The sequence below is a fragment of the Lactuca sativa genome, chromosome 6, assembly GCF_002870075.4.
Source record: "Lactuca sativa cultivar Salinas chromosome 6, Lsat_Salinas_v11, whole genome shotgun sequence".
Classification (NCBI taxonomy): Eukaryota; Viridiplantae; Streptophyta; class Magnoliopsida; order Asterales; family Asteraceae; genus Lactuca; species Lactuca sativa.
The window spans coordinates 98995901-99015330 of NC_056628.2; the positions used below are offsets into that span (position 1 = coordinate 98995901).

The window sequence follows — 19430 nt, forward strand, 5'->3', positions numbered from 1 at the left end:
TACCATTGAGAAGTGTTATAAAATAATTGGGTATCCTAAGGATTTTAGGTCAAGAAGTGAAACTAATAATCAGAATAACTTTGTTAAAAACTTTTCTGCTAATTCTACTACCACTTCTTCTGGAAGTGCTAGTACTAATAATTTTTCTGGTGATTCTGAGTTTCATTACCTTACTAAGGATCAGTATTTCAAACTTTTACAACTTATTGGTGATAAGCAAGTGAACGAAGAAGCTTCTGTTAGTGCTAATATGGCAGGTACTTGTTGTTTTCAAGCTTTTAATTCTTCTGTCTGTAGTCAAAGATGGATAGTTGATTCAGGGGCTAATCAACATATGACTGCCTCTGAGTCACTGCTCCATGACACTGTGGATGTGTCAAATTTAGATCTGCTGGTGTGTCATCCCAATGGTACATCAGCTAAAATTAAAAAAATTGGTAACATGAATTTATCCAATTCTTTAACACTGTTTGATGTTTTTGCTGTTCCTGATTTCAATGTTAATTTGCTTTCTGTTCATAAGGTTTGTAAAGATAGTAATTGTGAGGTTGTTTTTAATGAGCATAATTGCAAAATTCAGGATTTACAATCAAAGGTGATGGTGGGGAGTGGTAGAGAGTCTGGAGGTCTCTATTACATTAATAGTGCACCTTCAGGTAGTCTATCTAATTCTATTATTTCTTCTTCTGTTTGTTGTGTGTCTAAGTTAACTTGGCACAATAGACTTGGCCATCCTTCTGATCAAGTTTTAAGTTCTTTGAGACATAAACTTAAGATTGGAAGTGAAGTACTTCCACCTTGTGACATTTGTCATAAGGCTAAACAAACTAGAGAATCCTTTCCTATTAGTCAGCATACTACTTCTAAACTTGGTGAGTTAGTTCATTTGGATGTTTGGGGTCCTTATAAAGTGACAACTTCAGAAGGATTTAGGTATTTTTTGACTATTGTGGATGATTTTACTAGGGCAACTTGGGTTTATCTTTTAAAGTCTAAGGATGAAGTTTATGATTCTGTTCTTGTTTTCTTTAATATTTTGATTAATCATTTTAGTGTTAAAATTAAAACTGTTAGATCTGACAATGGTACAGAGTTTTTGAACAACAGAATGAGACAATTAACTGAATCAAAAGGAATTTTGCATCAAACATCGTGTGTTCATACTCCACAACAAAATGGTGTTGTGGAGAGAAAACACAGGCACATTTTAAATGTTGCTAGGTCTTTAATGTTTCAGTCTGGTTTGCCAATTAAACACTGGGGAGATGCTATATTAACTTCAGTTTTTTTGATTAATAGAACACCTACTTCAGTTTTAAATGGTTCTTCTCCCTATGAAATTGTTTATAATTGTGCACCTGTTTTTGATAAACTTAGGTCATTTGGATGTTTGTGTTTTGTATCTAAGCTGAATAATAATGATAAATTTTCTGAAAGGGCTGATAAGTGTGTTTTTCTTGGTTATTCTTCTGATAAAAAGGGTTACAAAGTTCTCAGTCTTGATTCTAATCTTATCTTTGTTTCCAGGGATGTAAAGTTTTATGAGTCAGTGTTTCCTTTCAAGATTAAAACTTCATCTTTAACTGATAGTTCAGTTGTCAATGTAAATTCAAATGACCTATTTTCCTATGATGAGTCTACAAATTCTAGTTTTATTCTAGATAATACTAGAGCAGATAACTTGAGAAGTAGCCATCAGATGGATGGTGCTAATGCAGACCAGGACCAGGATGAGACTTTTCCCTCTAATGTCAGCAACCGGACTGGTGAGGTAGATGTGCCTCTCTCTGATGAGTTGTTTCCAAGTTCTTCTGCATTGACTGAGGAAACTGATTCAATTAATTCTAATCCTTCTGAAAGCTTATCTACTAGGATCACTAGGTCTGGAAGGAATGTTCACATGCCAGTTAGATTTAGTGATTATGTTATAGAGGGTAAACATAAATATGGTATTGAAAGAACAGTAAATTATTCAGCTCTTAATACTGAGTCATTCTGTTTTATTTCTAATCTTAATAAAACAGTTGAACCTAAAACTTATAGTGAAGCAGCTTTAGATCCAAATTGGATCAAAGCTATGAATGAGGAAATGGAAGCCCTCTATAGGAATAATACTTGGGAAATTACTAATCTTCCTAAAGGAAGAAAAGCAATTGGGTGTCGTTGGATATATAAAATTAAATATAAATCTAATGGTGATATAGAAAGATATAAAGCTAGGCTTGTGGCTAAAGGATATAATCAGAGGGAAGGAATAGACTATGAGGAGACTTTTTCTCCTGTTGCAAAAATTGTAACTGTTCGTGTGGTAATAACAATGGCAGTAAACAGTTCTTGGCCACTTTATCAGTTAGATATTAATAATGCTTTTTTATATGGAAATTTATCTGAAAATGTATATATGTGTCAACCTGAGGGATATCATTCTAAGGATGATATCAGGGTTTGCAGGTTGTTAAAGTCCCTTTATGGACTTAAACAAGCCCCAAGGAAGTGGAATGAAAGGTTGTCTTCTTCTCTCTTAAGTTTTGGTTTTAAGCAAAGTGTTAATGATTATTCATTATTTGTTAGACAATTTCAAAATACTTTTATAGTTCTACTGGTTTATGTAGATGATATCATTCTAACAGGTAATGATGAGTCTGAGTTAAATAAAGTTAAAATGTTTCTTAAATCTCAGTTCTTAATTAAAGATTTAGGTGAATTGAAATATTTTTTAGGTATTGAAGTATTGAGAACTGAAAAAGGTATATGTTTAAATCAAAGGAAATATTGTATGGAATTGCTTCATGAGTTTGGTATGCTAGCATGTAAACCAGTTAAAACTCCACTTGAACCTAATTTGGTTGTCAAAAGAGAATATGATTTGGAAAAATCTGATTATTTAGTTAATATAACTGAATATCAAAAACTTATTGGTAAGTTGATTTATTTAACTGTGACTAAACCTGATATATCTTATGCTGTGCAAATATTAAGTCAGTACATGCATAAGCCTTATAAGTCTCATGTTAATATTGCTTTCAGACTTTTGAGATACTTGAAAAACAGTCCTGGTATGGGAATTCATATAATTAACTCTGGTAGTTTAGATTTGATTGGGTTTGTGGATGCAGACTGGGCAAAATGCTTGTTTAGTCGAAGATCTGTAATAGGATATCTTGTATATCTAGGAGGATCTCTTGTTTCTTGGAAGAGCAAGAAACAGAATATTGTTTCTCGTTCATCCACAGAATCAGAATATAGGGCATTAGGAAGTATAACTTGTGAGTTGATATGGATTTTAAAATTACTTCATGATTTAGGTATAAAAACTAATTTACCTGTTGATATTTTTTGTGATAATGAATCTGCAATTAAGTTGGCTTTAAATCCTGTATTTCATGAGAAGACAAAACATTTTGAGATTGATCTTCATTTTGTTAGGGAGAAAATTGAAAATGGAATTTTAAAAGTTAATAAATAATGTCTTCAAATCAAAATGCAGATATTTTAAGAAAATCATTTGGTAGTGTTCAACATGAATATATTATAAGTCGACTTAATATGATTGATATTTTTAAGAAGAATTAAATTTTTTGTCAAAATTAATGTTTAGTTTGAGGGGGCATGTTGAAAAGAATTAATAAAGTTTCAAACTTAAGCATTAATTTGTTAAATGTGTTAATATGTTAGTTAATTAAAATGATAAACAATATATTTGTATGTATTTTGTATACATGTTATTATTCTGCAGGTAAAGGACACGCGGGTCAATTGATATACGGGTTATACCCGATGTTTAGTGGGTTATGATATATGAAGTGTTAAGTGATCTCATTATACATATACGAAGATATTTTTCCTCATCTTATCTCTCAGTTTTCTCTTTCATCTCAAGTTAGGGTTTGTTCATAAATCGTTGTTTTACAAGATCTGTAATATGAGGGTATGAGTGATTTTGTAGTAAGGTTTGAGTTGTAATATGTTGATGTAAACCATCTGTTTCATAGTGAATGAAATGATGATGTTGGGAAGATCTTGTGTCGATTATGTTTCTTTACAGAATCCTTCGGTGTCGTAGTTCATCTAAAGGAATCATCTCTGAATTTGACAACTGCGCAGAAGATAATCCATCATCACCACGCCCTGTCCCACACACTTAACCAACCGGAGTTGTCATATGTACAAGCCCGGCACCTCCATATACCACCTGCAACTGCACTTGTTCTCCTTTGTCGTGGAGGGGACTGCTGCCATATTCGCATATGTAGAGATCTTACTAAAGAAGTTAACCCTTTCACCATTGTTGCCAAAGGAGAAGGGGCTTTTTTTAAACGTAGATAAACTATGCCTGCGAGTATCCCACCAAGATGGCCTAGAAAGGACACATTAGGAACAAGCAATTGGATGAGAACCAATTCAGCCCAAGCAGCATGCTTTGCGGGCACCACAAATCCATGGAGATTAGTGTAGCCATCTGAATGTGAATTAAGTACGACTTTCATTGCAAACAGGACACCCGAGAATCCAACAGAGTATTCATGGTAATAAGCTGTTTCATAATCGAAAAGAAGAAGAGATTTAGCTAATAAGAGCGTGATGCCTTGTGACAATCCAAGTAGGGTGGCAACCATAGATGTGAATTCAGCACTTCCTGCCCTTCCATAGAAGCGAAATCATGTTGTAGGCAAGATGAGTTTCACCGAGATGGTAGAAAGCAGATAAGAATAAGCGCTTTAGGTCCTTATTCTGCTCAAAACAACACAACATATTGACTGAGAGAAACAGAGGAGCTTGTGATTTTGATTTGCTAGGATAGAAATGAAACCCTAAAATGTACCTTAACGATGAGATGAGCATTGAATAAGACGTCTTCAATTTTGGGAAGGATCTGATGAAGGAAAGCAGGTCGAAGGTAAATGAGGGTGTTGGCAGCAAGAATCGCCGCCGTGACCGGGGGTTTACGTTCAAGCCTCCGGTACTCGTTCACGGCCTTCAAGGGTATCATCCCGTTCGACACGTTGGCATCTTCTTTCTTTTCTGCACCAGATAATGATCGTATTAAGCACCCAACACAGATTGAAGACGGGGAATCAAGTAATTGAAGAATAATAACTTGTTCTAGTTCCTTCCGAGAAACTTCTAATACCATATCATTTTTATAATAATAGAAATTTAGCCAAAATATTTATAAAATTAAAGAAAGGATAATTTCATATTTCTTTTCTTGTCGGTCCGGGCAAACTAGGTGGTGTTTTTTATTAACTAGGTTATAAAATTAAGACAAAATTGCAAAAATGGTGGTATGCAAAATTTTGGGGTTTTAGTCCAAACAGTGACTTTTTTGGTTTCGTAGTCCTTTTGGAGTGGTTTGTATGCAAAAATGGTCCCTCCGAAAACTGAAATGACTATAATACCCTTGAGGTATTTATTTTTCATCTTTCTTTCATTATTCTTAAAATTTAATATTTATTTATTTATTTTAACAATTAAAAAAATAAAAAAGGGCCCACCTCTCTCTCTCTTCGTCCTCCCCCAGATCACCATAAAGAATCTACACACATATACATACACACACTCGACATATACAAGCAGTCGCCACTTGTTAGCCTTCAATGACTCCGCTCGATCCTCCCACCATCGATTTCATTCAACAACGCATCAAAAGGAAGCTCGAAGATTTCAGACGATGACCGCTCCTCCTCCGACTTAGTTTGCGTCAGGATGAGAAGAAAAGATCCTAACCCCACCTTCTCTTCTTCTTCTACCTGATCCGACGGTGGAAGGGCAACGACAGGTGGCTGTAGTTGGTGGATGTGGGCAGCCTTGCTGCTTAATTTCTGTTGGTGGATGCTCGACGAGGGACCAAGACGAAGCAGAAACGACGATGGCGTTTGGTGGTGCTGGGTTACGACAAGATGGAGGCGTTTGGTGGGTTTTGCCAACAGTTACAACGAGTAATTTGAAAGAACAGAAATAATCAGGTGTTTTCTTGATCCGATGTCTCCTGTCCCTGATTCAAGATTTGAAATTTAGACCACAAAATTTGAAATCGAACATCTAAATATATCTCTATTTGGGGTTCTTAAGATCAGTTCCAATAACGAGTAATTTGAAAGATTTGTATCAAGAAAATCGAGAAAAGCTTATTGTACCTTATGCCGATTAATGAGGTTTTTCCTTTGCATTTACACCGATATGTTACTCAAATACAAGCTTCACTACCTTTGTTTCCTTTCTTTTCAGAAGAGCTCAACGAGAGAGAGGGCTGGGAGGAGCAAGGTTATGGTCCGGAGGTATTTGGGAAGGGTGTTTGCTGGTGGTGGGTCACGACATGGGGAGGTGGAGGAGGTGTTCGAAAAATTAAGTGGGTTAAGATGGTGGTGGTTGTTTCCTCCGATCAGTAGCAAGAAGGGGGAAGAACATGGAAAATGCGAAAAGGGGGAAGAACCGGTGCTTTCTTTCTTCAAATGGAGAGAGAGAGAGAGAGAGAGAGAGGGAGATAGGTGGGTCCCACAATTTTTATTAATAAAACTTTATATTAAATAGAAAAAAAACATAGAAAATGCATCACAAGGGTATTTTTGTCTTTTTAATTTTAGGAGGGACCAAAACCACAAACAAAGTAGCTCAAAAGGAGTGTCAATCCAAAAAAGTCGGGGTTTGGACCAAAACCCCAAAAAAATGCATACCACAGGGACCATTTTTGCAGTTTTGTCTAAAATTAAACAAATTTTTATCCTTAGAAAACTATAATTCTTATATCAATTATCCTCCTTAATAAATAAAGATTTTTTTGTCACATGTCCTCTTTTCCTTCATTTGGACACATGGTATTTTCTAGAATTTTTAAATTTTTTATTTTCCATTTATCATTTTATTGTAATTTTCATTTTATTAAATTAAAATTCAACATTTAATATGTAAGGTAATATATATGTAAGGTATTTATTAAAAATGATTTATATATGTAATGTATTCAATGTATTAAAGTCTCATTAATTTTAATCATTTAAGTTTTTTCTCAAATTTTCTTATAAATTCAAACTTCTCAAACTGTACTTCAAATTTTTTACCTAATTATAACATAATTTAAAATCAAAGCATTTTTTATTGTAATAATTGGAATAAAAGAGGCATGGGAGAGCACTATAATAAAATTAGAAAAATTACATTAAGAAAACATCAAGTATTTCTTTAACATGGGAAAATAGAAGTTATAAAATAAAAGAATAATAAAAAGAACTATAAAAAAACAATGAAAAAAATATTACAAAAGTAAAAAACAGTAAAAAGAACTATAATGTATTGAAAAGTTACAAGACTGCATGAGTATGATTTCGTTGTTGAATTCATATAAAAAATGCAAATATTAGTTGTCTTCCTTTGTACTATAGAAGAAAATAAAAGGAATAAGCAAATACTAAAGCTCCAACGTGAAGGGTATCTATGTCACTATCATGTATGATCTTAGTAATAAAATTAGAAAATTGATATGATAATATTTAAAACATTAACTATGATACTTTGTACATAAATAAATTGATATTTTTTATATCAAAAAGTAATACATCTATATATAGATTATAACTTAAAAAAGACAACATTCAAAAACCAACAATCTAGAAAACTCCATTATAATAAAAAATCAACATGTAAACATTTTCATCAGCACTTGGCCATTAGCATCTTTCTTATTCTCTACTAACATCTTTTTGTTCTTCCAACGGATGAACTTGGAGAGTGGGATAGTGGTTGCAACAAAAACACAGAACACTTAAATTAATAAGATTTGAAAAACTAATAATTTGTTTACAGTGGAAAAGTAAATAAAATGGTTTGAAGAGTCAACCGTGAGCTAAGCTAACTACGTCTTCTTGTTTGAATTAAATATAGCTGGAAAACATTCATAGGAGATGATGATAATATTTTGACATTTAAAAAATAGCAATTTTTTCCTCAAAAAATCAAAATCTTTCCCCTAAGTTTAAAACGTCAAAAAATATGAAATTTTTCAACAACAAATATACATATACATTAACTATTAAAGGCATTAAGAACCAACAAAAGACATAGGTGAATAACAAAGTTGTAATATACAATATGTCTTATTGAGCTTATCTGTTATACGATACTACATGTAATTAAGATTTTATAGAACTACACCACAATCATGGTATGGGAAATTTTTTGGCAATTGTATTATTAAGGGAAAAAAAAAAGATGAAGAACAAAAAAGATGAATGTATGATGCCATACCATACAAATAATTAACTCGGTTGAGTTTTGGTCAAATAAATGGCTAAGGAAATGAGAATACACTGCTATTATAGGTAAAAAAAAATCTAAAATACATTGCATATATTGCTAAAATGAGTAAACAATGAAAATATCGTCCAACTATGTATATCGTTTACCTGGAAAAATATATGTGTCTTAATTACAAGTATGAAATACTTTTGAAAAGAAATTCAAGAAAAGTATTAATCGGTAGTTTCATAACTTTTTCACAACCCATTTCATACCATAAAAGAGACTAACTATTCTCTTATTCTATCTACTTTGTTGCTCACATATACAGCCACCAACCATATATAATGGTTTAATGGGCATCAATTAAGGCAATAAATTTAATCTGAGTTACTAAAATTAACAAATATTTCTCATAAGCTAGTATAATATTGATTACCATTCTTAATAGTTTAGAAACACAACCAAAAATAAAGAATCAAAGATAGAAATCAACTTTAAGAAGAAAACAAACTTAAGATTGTAATTTACCAACAAAATGTGTTTCATATTGTGCCAATTCATGCTCCTTCTAGAATCTAATATCACATGCTCAAATAGAACTTTGATGATTAAATATTATAATGAAGGGATAAATGCATGAAATGGCAGTGTACTTGTGTATCATATCATCCTACTTTCATTAATATCTATTACAACATTGTGCATTTATTTTTTGTTTTTATGAGACTATACTATAACTATAAAAATATAGCATTGTACTTTCTAATTTTTTTTCTTTTAGTTCACTTCACTTTTGAATAACCTACCTGATTATAGAAGACTTGGTGTTTATATGACATTGCTATAATATGGTAAAGTTTCAAAATATGATGTTGTGATACTCAAAATAACTAACAAATGAAAGCACATTGTTATTTATTGAATTTTACGTGGGATAACTGAGGGTTGCACCATTTAGCACAAGCTAACCCTATGGATTTATTACCTTGGTTCAACCATTATATGTAATTTTGTCATGGATATAGAAATTGACACCGTGCTAACATCCATAGGCAATGACATTGCCTTTCTGTCAGCCTCCATATAAACCTGATACAAATATGTGAATTAAAATCAAAAGATAATACTTAAAAGTAATTCAATTCCATTAGTTCTGTTATATGGTAAAAGACCAAAATACCCCATTGGATCATACATTTTTCTATATTTTTTCTGGTACATAACTTATAGACCTACTATATCGTTAGACAGAGCCATACTCACTTCCCCTTATACAAGTTTTCAAAAAAGACCAATCCATGTCAATATTACCATATTCTTTCTTATTCTGCAATCGAAAAAGCACAAATACCATTTTGTATTTATAAATTCTAACAGCAAAACCCCAAGAAACATCATTTTCGCACCGTTTCACAAAAGTTGGATCTATTAGCCTTTTTCCCTTTACAATTTACGAAAACAAAAACTCCAAAGATATACAGATCTGATTTCACAGTGGCTCATAAGCTTCATGGTTACTATGTTTCACGTAAGTTTTGAATCAGTTTTAGATATGTGTATCATTTTCTTGAAACTGTCACAAAATCAAAGGAAGAAAATACAGAGTTGAAGCGGTCTATTAAACAAAATCAAGGAAGAAGACGTAGGATAAATCATGTACTGTTAATTTTCAATTTTCTATCAAGATTGTGCATAAATGATCGATAAGGACTTAGGAGTTAGGAGAGTAATCGCAGCCACACACAAAAAAAAAAAAAAAAAAAAAAAAAAAAAAAAAAAAAAAAAAAAAACCTAGATCATACATCGTCTCATATATAGGAAGACAACATATGATCTCATTCAAAATTTTGCTCCTGATTTCTTGCTATTAGCTTGATTTGTGGAATATTTGTTGCTGATTTTATGAGATATTTTGTAATCAAAAACAAAAAATCGGATATACCTTTACATAGAAAAGTTTAAGCGGGAAACCAAAATCAGAGTGAACAAAAAAAATGACACGTAGCAGAAGCCTTATGTAAAATATGGACAGGTGGCGTTTAACGGAGGTTTTTGTTAAGTACTAGGTGTGAGACTCATGTATTGCATGAGTTTATTTAAAAAAATTAAATATGAAATTTTAACAATTTGAAAATTTTGACTTTATAAGAAAAATGAGAAAAAATTTGAATTATTAAAATTAATGAGGCTTTAATGTATTGAATACATTATATATATAAACCATTTTTAATAAATACCTTACATATATATTACCTTACATATTAAATGTGGAATTTTAATTTAATAAAATGAAAAATACAATAAAATGATAAGTGGAAAATAGAAAATTCAAAAATTCTAGAAAATGTCATGTGTCCAAATGAAAGAGAAGATGACATGTGGCAAAAAATTCTTTATTTATTAGGGAGGATGAAGATTTATCTGTATTGATATAATAAATATATATTAGATGGATACTCAAATTGCAAAAACATCTTGCCACGTCACAAAACCACCTATTTAGATTTTTGACAAAATTGTAATAATGGTTTCTATGGTTAGGTGGAAATTGTCACTTTGGGTCAAAAATGTTTGAAGAAGCATTCATGGTTCAAAGGTTTTAATTTATTGTAACTTTGGTTCATTTTAGTTTGAATTTTCTTAATGACTGAATTTACCTTTTGTATTTTCATTTTCTATTTGTTATTTAATATAACATTTTTGTAAATTCAAAAAATAAGAATTTGCCCCATCCAATTCTCTCCCTTAGTAACTCTCTTTCTCTCTCTCACTCTCTCTCACTCACACACACACACAGACTACAACCACAGCCAGTCATCCCACCACCACCAATAGGACCACCAAGCCCACCGTCGATGCCAGAACCATAGAATTTTTCGGCAATAACTTCGTCGGAGAAAAAAAATGAGAGTTGAATCGTTTGTCTATTTCCTTCTCCTACGAAGTTGCCTCTGTCTGTTTGCCATCGATGACATTGTAAGGTTTCTAGTGATGTCTAAGGTTTTCATAACGTCTATCTCCGACCTCGACGACGTAAGGGTTTGAGCGGCACTATCAGGGTTGATCAAATCTGTAACTCAATAATTGGTGTGTCGTTACTATAGTTTGTAAAGGCAACAGCGGCGTGACTTCATCTCTCTCCGTTCTTGCTTCACCCCCTCACAACGAACAGATCATCGGACCTTCCTTCTTTTCTAGTCGTTGGACTTCCCTTTCATAGATCAGAGACATCAAAACTCCCAAGGGTTTCACCACGAAAGGCGGTGGAGATATGTAACGCCTGGATCATGGTATGTAATTTAAATCGAATTACTCAATTTTTCAAACGGACTCGACGATTTGGAGGCCCCAAACTCGTCGAGTAGGAACGGCATTTTTGGATGCGGGACTTGAAATCTACTCGACGAGTTGAGAGCCCTAACTCGACGAGTAGGGCTGCCAGAGTGAAACACTAATTTTCAGGGTTTACACCCTATTTAAGCACCTTAACCTCCAAAGGTTGGCCTCATTTGCAGCCTCCATCACCCCAAACCCTAGCCATGAAACCCTAATCCATTTTTGAGTGTTTTTGAGCCATTTTTATGTGTTCTTAGTTATTTTGAAGCTTAAGAAGGAAGGAGAAGCTTGAGGATTCAAGAGGGAGCTAGTAAATCCAGAAGTTGAGCTGCATTTCTGACTCATTTGAGGTATAAAGTTGATGCCATGGCTTTCCATTGCTTAGATCTTCATTTAGGGTTGTATTTTGTTACTTTTGGGCCATATTGAAGTCATTTTAGGGATTTGAGTGTATCATGAAGGTATGACTTCAAATCTAGGCACCCATGAGCTTATGAGGCTTAAAGTTGACAGCTTTATCAAGCCTTGGCCCTTCCCCATGCCCTAGATATCTTATATAGCTTAGTTTTGGTGTTTCTAGGTTCATGACACCATGCATGGACGTAAAGTTAGCAACTTTACGTGGAAACTAAGTCCTATGGGACCAGATCTATTGTTTAAAGGCATGAAACTCAACTGGAAGTGACTGAATGGATTTAGACCAAGGAGGACTCGACGAGTTGTTCATCCAACTCGGCGAGTTGGGTCGTGGTCCCCTAACTTTTTCTATTTTGGGGAAACTCGTTGAATCTAGGAGACGACTTGGTGAGTTGGACATGTTTTTTGGGATTTGAAGATTGAAGAACTCGACGAGTTCAAGGAGGAACTCGGCGAGTTGTGAGCAAAATGTACCAACTATGTATGCGGAGGAACTTGTACTTCGCAAAGTCGGAGTAGCGAAAGTGGAGTCACGGGGTTGGTGTTTCGGGTGGAAGTCGTGAGCCACTTAGAGCATTCGGCTGGCCGTGCACACAAGTAGTGAACGTGGTGTTTCTCTTGGGTTAGGTTGCACTAAGAGACACTTTTCTATCAATCGGTTGGATAGATATAATAAAAGGTTGAACATGTAACAAACAGTTGGTTGCATATTAAAAGGTTGAATATATAACAAATGTTGGTTATTAATAAAAGGTTCAACATGTAACAAAAGGTTGGTTGCATATTAAAAGGTTGAATATATAACAAAGGTTGGTTATTAATAAAAGGTTGAACAATTAAAGGTTGCTTAAATATAAAATGTGATTATTTATATGTTATGAGGTTGCTTATGTAGTATTTGGTTGATCATATATGTTATGTGGTAGAATTGTGATTAAACATATATGCATGTATGCGGTTGAATAATTATGATATGCGATTGTTTTCTAAGTGGTATTTGTCTATTATGTTTATGCTTCATCATAAAATGAATGATTGACTCATTTGGGGTTTGTATGTTTTGTGTGCAACTTTTTGAACTCACTCAGTAGGGGCTGACACTTGTATCTTTTCTCTTTTGTGCCTTATGTTTGGTGAAGATTGGTCTTGGTGAAAGGGGTTCTTATGGATAGTAGATTTATATTAACAATACCACTCTTGGACACATCTTTGATTATTTACTTTAAAGTACTATTGTTTCCATTTTAAATGGTTTGGAATTATGTTTGAATTTTTGAAGTAACGTTGTGATTTCAAAAATGTTTTGAATAAAAAAAACTAAGTCTTCCGCTAACGTATTCTGTTAAATAAATGTTTTAAAAAGAAAAAAAATGGTAAAAATCACGACGTTACACGTTACATAAAAAAACAAAATTAAAACAAATTACAATATCAAATCTAGTGTAAATATTTTTTCACGTTCTCCTCCTTCATCCCCAAAACCATCGATGATCGATATTTTTATAACACCCATCATCGGGTGATTTGAAAAATGATACATTTTTTTTAAACGTTTTCAATTATAACACCCATCGATATGTTTAAAAGTTCCAAACTTTCATAATTCATGCAAAAAAGTCTTTAATGATCTAAAAAGTTTAAGTAATAGTTTTGAAAAATAGAGGTTTTAGTTAGATATCATAAGAATAGTCTAGTTATCCCACAAGTGGGGGACTTCTAAAATCCATGAGTCTTTCATCAATAAGTTAAACAATAAATGTAACACCCTTGTCAACGGCCTATTTAAAATGGCTTTTAATAAAATCCTATAAAATAATCTAAGAGTTAGGGATGAAAATGGGATCAAACCCGGACCCGATGGACCCGGACCCGGAAAACCCGGAACCGTTTAACGATATCAATAAGTTAAACAATAAATGTAACACCCTTGTTAGTTATTTATTTATTTGCAACCACACTAACTTGTTTTTTTGCATTTTTGACCTTGAAGGCTTCAACTTTGAAATTTTGAACATAAAAGCAAGAGACAAATTTTTTGACATTAGCAATCTTTTAATTTTCATGTTTTGTCAACATCTCACAACTTCTCATTATAAATAGGCCCTTCCACCTCTACATTTTCATTTAACTTATTATTCTCTAAGTTGAAAGTTTTGAGTTGTTTTTTCTTTTCAAGAACATTCACGGAAGCTAACCTCCCAATTCAAGTATGTTTCTTTTTAATTTTATACAAATATGCATTTAAAGTAATTGACTAATTTACGTCTTTATACTTCAATTAGGTTCCGTTTTGAATCTATTAGTTTTATAACTTTGATACTTCATTTTTTACATGCTTTAAATCTACCTATATTTTTTTTACTTAATTTGTTTAGCATTTGAATTTAAAGGAGAGGTCCACATGTTGGCAACATTTTGATATGTTGTGGGTAGTAGAAAATGATGGGGTTGAACGAAGGCAAGCAAGGTGTAAGTATTGTTTCGCTACACTTAAAGCCGATCCATCAAGACACGGTACAAGTAGTCTTAATAGACATTGTCGTACGTGTGCCAAAAATCCGAATAATATAGCTAGGTAATAAGTTTTGTGCTTTTAATTTATTTGGTAACATCTTTTTTAATACTAAATATGTTTATTTTTGTTTTATGTATAGAGATTGAAGATGTGTTAACTCGACAAGATGGTCAAGGAATAAGTGTTGTTTTGTTCTTAATTGTTTAAGAATTTTGATTTGAATTGTTTTGAATATTAGACTTTGATTTTGAATTGTTCAATAGGTACCATGAACTTGGACCCAACCATTGTCCCCTTCTTCGCTTGTGTTATGTTCTTTTCATTGTTATTTTACCACAACATGGATAAAAAGAAACATTTATTAAAATGACGAAAGTCATTGATTAAAATAAAAGTAATAAAAAATAATAAAGTGGAATGTGGATGTGCATGCATTGATTAAAATATCATTCATTTATACTTGTTTACACCCACATGCACAATTGCACAGTACCAAACAACTAAATTTGATTCAAGTTCAAAAACATTAATCAACCAAAACAAACAGTTACAAACCAATAATCATTTATCGACAAAAAAAAAAACAAAAATAGTATAACTACTCGTTAATATCTATCGGCCTTTTTCCATTTCCATTTTGGGTGCGTATGGCGTCTTCCAACTCTAATACATATCATAAAAAAATTAATATGAAAGTTAGCATATAACCAATGTTTTGTTATTAGATAATAAAATGAATTTGTTTGCTACCTTTAGCTATGTCATCATCTTTAAGAATATCATCGATGTTGTCAACAATTGGCTTCTTTGATTTCCTCACCCAATCTTGGGTGCAAACCAAAGCCTCTATTATAGGTGCGGACAAGTTTGCTCGGTAACTATCAATTATGCGACCGCTTGTACTAAAAGCGGACTCGGAAGCCACGGTAGATATTTGAATGCCCAAAAGATCTAATAACATAAACATATAATGTTAAATTATACTACATTATAATAAAAAATATAAGTAATTAAAATTATACCTTTTGCCATCCGCGAGAGAATTGGGTAACGAGATGCGTTATTTTTCCACCAAACCAATATATCAAAGTCCTTAACGCCTTGGGTTTGTCCTTCGTTCAAGTATCGTGTTAATTTCGTTTCCTTTGAAGCCGATGAATTCACCGATTGAGCAAAATAGTCACCCACAAAGTCGTCATCATCATCAATATGCACAGCATCTTGACTACCACCGGTTTCAAATGGTACATTAGAGCTGGTATTGTAACAATTAAAAAAAGTTCTCAAATCTCGATTCAATATCCTTGATTAAAGACTTAGTCTTCGCAGTAATATCTAATTCGGAAAGGGGTTTATTTTCCGGCATCTTATACTTGATCAATGTTTCAAAAACATGTCTAAGAAATTCTGTCTTCATTCGCGGATCCAAGATAGTCGCAAAGTACATGTGGTCATTCAAATTTTCAAAATCTCCCCAATACTTCTCATATGTGTCTATCATATCCTTCCCAATTGAATAAAATCGTTTGTTTTTTGACCAAACCCGTATATGTTTGTAAATGCCACATACTTCTCCAAAAAACCGATTTGCCAATGGTTTTGAAGTCGTCGACACCAATTCTGTTTTCACCTTGAACTTCTCAAGAAAGGAGACCATTGCTCGACAAGTTACAAAATCTTCACTCACGGGGGCTACCACATCTCGTGCAAAGGAACGATCTATCAAAAAAATGTTACAAAAAAAAAATTAATATATCATTTTGGAGGGCTGTAACTTACTCAAAACACATGCAAATTAGGTGTTTCCAAAGTCTATAACTATTGCCAAACAATGAACTATAATTTAAAAAAAAAAATCAGCCCAAACGGACTCATAACGAAGTAGATATGACAGTTTAAAGTTAACGAAAAATTCTAAAATAATGTTGTTAACATATTCAAAACAGCTTTGATATATCATTTTTGGAGGGCTGTAACTTACTCAAAACGCATGCAAATTAGGTGTTTCCAAAGTCTATAACTATTGTCAAACAATGAACTATAATTTTAAAAAAAATCAGCCCAAACGGACTCATAACGAAGTAAATATGACAGTTTAAAGTTAACGAAAAATTCTAAAATAATGATGTTAACATATTCAAAACAGCTTTGATATATCATTTTTGGAGGGCTGTAACTTACTCAAAACACATGCAAATTAGGTGTTTCCAAAGTCTATAACTATTGCCAAACAATGAACTATAATTTAAAAAAAATCAGCCCAAACGGACTCATAACGAAGTAGATATGACAGTTTAAATAGAGCTAAAAATTCAGCAAGAATGCAGAAAAAAAAAATTACCTTCCATTTCATACTCATAGAAAGCTTTTTCTAAATCCACCGCGATCTTCAATAAGTCGTAAGTTGAGTTCCAACGAGTGGGACAATCGTTGCACAAAAATTTGGTTGATTCCACCCCGACGGCTTTCATGCACTTTTTAAATAGAGCAATCCGTTGTGTGGACTTTCTAATATATCTTACGGCGTCTTGCAAACATTTAACACTCTCGTCATTTTTATTCATCCTGTCTCTCACATTTAGATTGATAATGTGTGCCATACACCTCATGTGAAAGTGTTTTCCTTCATTGTACAAGTTTGGTAATTTGTTTTTTAGAAACTCTATTGCTTTGTCATTAGAACTTGCATTATCAACCGTACAAGTCATGACATTTTTAATACCCCACCCTTGAATACATTTCAACACTTCTTTTCCGATATCTTCCCCCCGTTGACTATCTAATTCTTTAAAGTTGATTATCCTTTTGTGCATCTCCCAATTATCATCAATAAAGTGTGCGGTAATGACAATATAATGCACCCTTTTACTCGGACTTGTCCAACAATCGGTGGTCAAATGAACCGTATTAAGTGGATTACATAAGAATGTTACCAACTTATTTCTTTCTTCTTGATAATAAAGTGACACTTTTTTGAAATTGTTGTTCGAGAAGGTACAACCACCTTCCCATTTAGTACGTTTGTGTATTCAATAAAGGCCTCATTTTCTACAAATTTAAAAGGTAGACCACCCACTACAAACAAATTCAACATAGCCTTTTTAATTCGTTTGTCGTCATGTTTCCAAGTCCTAACACTACCCTCCCCGGTTGGTTCTTTTTTAAATTGTAATGTTTGTTGGTTTTTCAAATTCTCGGGGTTTTGTTTACAATTCTTTGCATGCTTATTTAAGCTAGACGTACCGGTATTATTCCCGTCGGCTTTGAGAACCCTCTCGCACCATTTGCACTTTCCATGCCGAACTCCATCAATAAAAATCTTCTCAAATGATTTCCAACAATCGGACCTTGTTTTCCCTACTCTTTTTCTCTTTTGTGTTGGTTCCTCATTGATTTCTTGTTGAGTGTTGTCAACAAACACCTCGTCATCATCAAACTACAATAAATAACAATAAAAACACAATTAAAATACAATAACACAATTTAATAACAATAACACAAAAAGTAACAGTGATCAATTTATGAATATATTTATTTATGATTGTTTATGGATGTGTTAGTCAAAAAGATATGGAGAGGCTTCACTTGGCCAAAACGTGAACACGATTTTGAAGACACCTCACATACCACTAAAAATTCAAACTACTTGAATAGACACCTTGACCATCTGCACTTTGTGTAATAATATATTTGAGTGCCTAATTATTTTAATTATGCAAATAAACATAAAACAAAATCGGTTTTTTAAACTTAAAAAAACATTCTACATATTATTTTAAAGGTTGCTGCTTTGTAATTAGTAACATGAATAACTCATTCAAACAACATATCATATCACGTGAGATACTTTAACCATCGATGAATATCAAAATATAAATTTCTTATTTATGCAGTATGTATTATAATTTGACAACTTACTTGTGTAGCTTCATTGTTATCTACCCAATTGTCCACCATTGGTCTTTAATTGATTGTAGGAGACTGATTTGAACTTCAATTAGGAATGATTGTAGGAAATTGACTTGATGATTGTCGACTTGAACGATGAACCGAGGGTTAGTATCGGCGTTTTTCGACTAAGGCTTGGGCTTCTTTATCAGCGCAAATCGAGTGAGCAACTAAATGATGAAGTGTCGCTGCAAATCGATTGAAGAACTAGATGAAAATCGTCGACTTGATTTGATGATATTCTGACTTTTGTGATCGATGGACTTTTTTTTTTAATTTTCTTCCAGATCGACGAACGTTGAGGGCACGGGAAAAAAACTAATCGCATTTCGGTTCCACATCTATACCGGTTCTACATCTTAATTGGTTCTTTGGCCCACTAAACCCGGACCCGGTCCATTTAACCCGGTTCCCGATTTTTTTAACAAATCCGGTTAAAAAACCCGGATTAACCGGACCTGTTAGACCCATACCCGAAATACCCGGAACCCGGATAAGAGTAATTTTGAAACCCAATACCCGGACCGTTTAAGCATTTTCCGGTTATACCGGTCCCGGTTCCGGTCCGGTTTTTCGGTTCCAAAACTCATCCCTAGTTAGAAGTAAGGGTGTGTATGGTTCGGTTTGGTTCGGTTATAGATCAAAACCGAACCATAACCATTAGAATCGGTTAATGTTTTTTAGTAGCCATTGGTTATGGTTAGTAATGGTTATGGTTAATGGTTTTAGTCGGTTAATGGATTTTAGTTAATGGTTAATATCGGTTAACCATTACAATAAAAAATGATACAAAAACTAAAAATGAATTGATATAAAAGTGAAAAAAAAAGAAAGAAAACAAACCACACTTCTATAAAACTAAAAACTGAAGAAAATAAGAAAGTGTGTTGCTATAAAAAGCAAAAACAAAATTCAAAAAAGCGATAATCATCACAAAACGAGCATCTTACTTAAAAAACTGAGAAAAAAAAAAGAGCCT

The 19430-nt window shown here is 33.0% G+C and overlaps 1 pseudogene; it reads right to left on the bottom strand.

Moving 5' to 3' along the window:
* Positions 1-3741: 3741 nt before the first annotated feature.
* LOC111882626 (rhomboid-like protein 14, mitochondrial) lies at positions 3742-5101 on the bottom strand (annotated as a pseudogene).
* Between the last annotated feature and the right edge of the window lie 14329 nt (positions 5102-19430).